We start from the raw sequence: 3,262 nt of genomic DNA, 5'->3' as shown, positions 1-3,262 counted from the left end.
GGGTCTCGGGCTAAAAAATTCCACGGAGTCGACAATTCTCGCTCTGGTGCCTACTCGACTCACGGGGTCACACTCTGCGACTCTGGGCAATAGCTTGCTTAATCTCCACTACGGCCCCTCGCGGCGGGATGCCTGGCTTTCACCTTGTGGATACCCTGCCGGGGTTATCTCACAGGGGAATACCAGGACGGGTTTCCTAAGCAAGCGCCTTGAGGCCCCTGGGTTAAAGTGCGCTATATAAATCGAAACACATTTACACATTTACATTTACATGACTGTCGAATTCAAATGAGAAAAGGAATTTGCTGTCTGGATGCAATGGGATTAAAAAGAATGCGTGACATAAGTCAATAACGGTAAACCATTCAGCATTCCATGGAATTTGGTACAAAATCACTGCAGGGTTTGGTACAATAGGACAGCAAGGAATGACAATTTTGTTTACCTTGCGCAGGTCCTGCACTACCCTGTACTTACCACTCGGTTTCTTAATTCCAATTATGGGCGAGTTACAAGGACTGCTCATTACCTCCTGTATGATGTTTGCCTCTAACAATCTTTTTATTTCGATGGCAACCCCTGCTTTTACTTCTGCACCCATTTTGTACTGTTTGGTATTTGGGTACACTGCATCTTCTCTTATGGCTATTTTAATTGGGTCAACATTTGCCATTAATCCTACATCTTTTCCAGTAAAATCATATACTTCTGGTTTCACTGTCTTTTGGAGTTCTTCAGGTAAGTCTTGTATTGTCAGTCTTTTAATTTCTGAGTCAGGCCTTATTAACATCAATTTGTCAATTCCATCTTCATCTGGGGTCTCAATTTCAATGCCTTTTGGTGTGCAAAAGATGGTACAATTCATTTTGCACAACAAATCACGTCCTCGTAAGTTCACAGGACTTGAATCACAGACTACAAATCTGTGCATCTCTTTGAAGTTCCCTATTGTAATCTCCATTGGCTCAGTAACTGGGGTACTAATTAATTGATTAGAAACACCCACTACTTGGATTGCTTCTCCCGAGAGGGGTAGGTTTGGAACATCTGCTGTTCTCACAGTAGAACGGGTAGCACCAGTGTCCAACAGAAAGGTGACATCATTTCCTTCAACCTTTCCTTCAATGTATGGCCCTGACTGGTCTATCGGCAAGGAGGCGCCAAGCACGCACTCCTCGTCCTCCCCCCTCAGGCACCGTCAGTAAGGTTCATCACAGAGGAATGTATCATTCAACAGGAAATGCGAAGTTGCTGCATTTCTATCCTCCCTTCCTTCCCAAACCTCTGCTTCCTCACTCTGTTGTGCTTTACTCCTATAGTTTGGCCTAGGTGCACGAGGCAACTGTTGCTGTTTTACCTGTTGCTGTGTCTTTCGTGGCCCCTCCTTCTGCACCTGTGGATTGAAATCATTATTTGGCACGTTACCATTCTGTACCGCCGGACACTCGTCTCTCCAGTGCCCTATTTTTCCGCACACGTGACAGGGGAACTTCTTTTTAGCCTCCTCTCGGCTCATTTTTACTCTGGGCTTTCCTCCACCCCCAGGGCCTTGATTCTGGGTATTATTATTCATTTTACTTAACTGCTTTTCTTGTTGCTCTGCTAATTTTACTTGTGCCCACATAACCTTTTCTTTTAATTCTTTTCGTTTATTTTCTAGCTCATCTTCACAATACTTGGCGTACTTCAGGACCTCATCTATAGGCTTGGCTTGCCAACAGATTTTATTGTCTTTAATCCACTGTGAAATTTCAGGTCTTAACCCTAACACGAATCGATAAATGAAATGGGTCATGTCCTTCATCTCAATGTTATCTAGTCCACTGTACGTTTTGAACACCTGTAACAGTCTTTCATAGTAAGAGTGTACAGTTTCATCACGATTTTGGGTAGTTCTATCTATACGGGTCCAATCAGTTTCTTTAGCAGGCACCTTGCCTTTCAAGTACAGTATTACCTGGTCATACTTTCTCATTACCTCCGCTGAGGGGGCTCCTGTCCTTGGGTCTCTCGCGTACTCTTCACTTGGCCAATCAACAGCAATTTTACATTCTGTCCATAAATCTACGGGAACTACAATGTCAAAGAACCCATCTAGATCTTTCAAGAGACATTTTTGAACTTTTATAAATCTCTCAACCTGCCTGTACCATTCTACAGGTTTTTCTCATAATTTTGGGAAATCATTTGTGAATGACACAATATCATGTTGGGACCATGGAACATGTACATATTTTTCCCCTGGCACTTCTCTCATGGGATACAATGTTTCTGCCTTGTCAGCTTCTTTTAGGACATATTCAGAGGTCACTTGTCTGGACCTACTGTCTTCCTTTTTCTTCGCCCACCTTGTTTTCCATTTTTCTAGGTCTCCCCATTTTTGTAACAGGTTCAGCAATTCTCTTATCTGCACCTTTTTCCCTGACACGTTCATGTTTTCTAAATCTTTGTCAGAAAATTCTCCTCTGTAGGGTTTTTGCAATACTTTGGACTTGCTGACATCTATTCCCATATTAGCTGCTGTGTCCATTAGTTTCTCATGGAACACTCTGGTGTTTCTAGTAATAGTCTTACAGATGAACAGAAGCTCTTCCTCACTAAGAGTGTTCAGCCTGTCTAGTCCCAAATTTCCAGCCATCAGTTCTTCCAATTCTGTTCTTAATTTGTAAATATCTAATGGTTTTGGCTGAGGATTTATTTTTTCTAACTCTTGGGTCCATTGATCTATTTCTTCCGGAGTCACTACCTTGGCACTTCGAGTACCTGCAGATGACTCTATCAGGACTTCTCTTGCACTAGTCTGAGTGTTCTTTCTCTGTGCACTGCCTTCCGGTTCCCTTATGGGCAAATCCATCAGGGAAATTACAGATTTGCATTCACTTGCCTGGTCATCAACTATTAAAGGCTCTTTTCTTGGCTGCACTACAGCTGGAGTAATAACTGGAGTCTTTGGACTAGCCTGTCTATCCCCATAAAGAGGAACAACCGGGCCAATGGTTACTGGAGTTGTCAGAGCTTCAGGACTTGAATTTAGCTGGGATATTTTCTGAATGAGTTCATTTCTCTGTTTAGCTAAGGCTCCCCTTTCTCGGTCCTGTAAATCCTTTTCCATGGAGGTCTCATGTATTACTTGTGGATTTAAAGGTGGATAAAGATTCGGGGCAGTGGGAATGGTCGTACTTGGTCCCTCCCCACAGGACGGTCTATAACATGGAACAGTTGTATCGGGCAGGCTCAAACCCTCATTACCACTAGGCCTATA

At 43.2% G+C, this 3,262-nt stretch overlaps 1 pseudogene; it reads right to left on the bottom strand.

The window, feature by feature from the left end:
- Positions 1-1,198: 1,198 nt before the first annotated feature.
- On the bottom strand, positions 1,199-2,854 carry LOC147708084 (uncharacterized; annotated as a pseudogene).
- Between the last annotated feature and the right edge of the window lie 408 nt (positions 2,855-3,262).

This window comes from Lissotriton vulgaris, chromosome 6 (assembly GCF_964263255.1).
Source record: "Lissotriton vulgaris chromosome 6, aLisVul1.2, whole genome shotgun sequence".
Classification (NCBI taxonomy): Eukaryota; Metazoa; Chordata; class Amphibia; order Caudata; family Salamandridae; genus Lissotriton; species Lissotriton vulgaris.
Note: the sequence above shows the minus strand (reverse complement) of the source record. Positions and strands in the feature narration are given on the sequence as shown.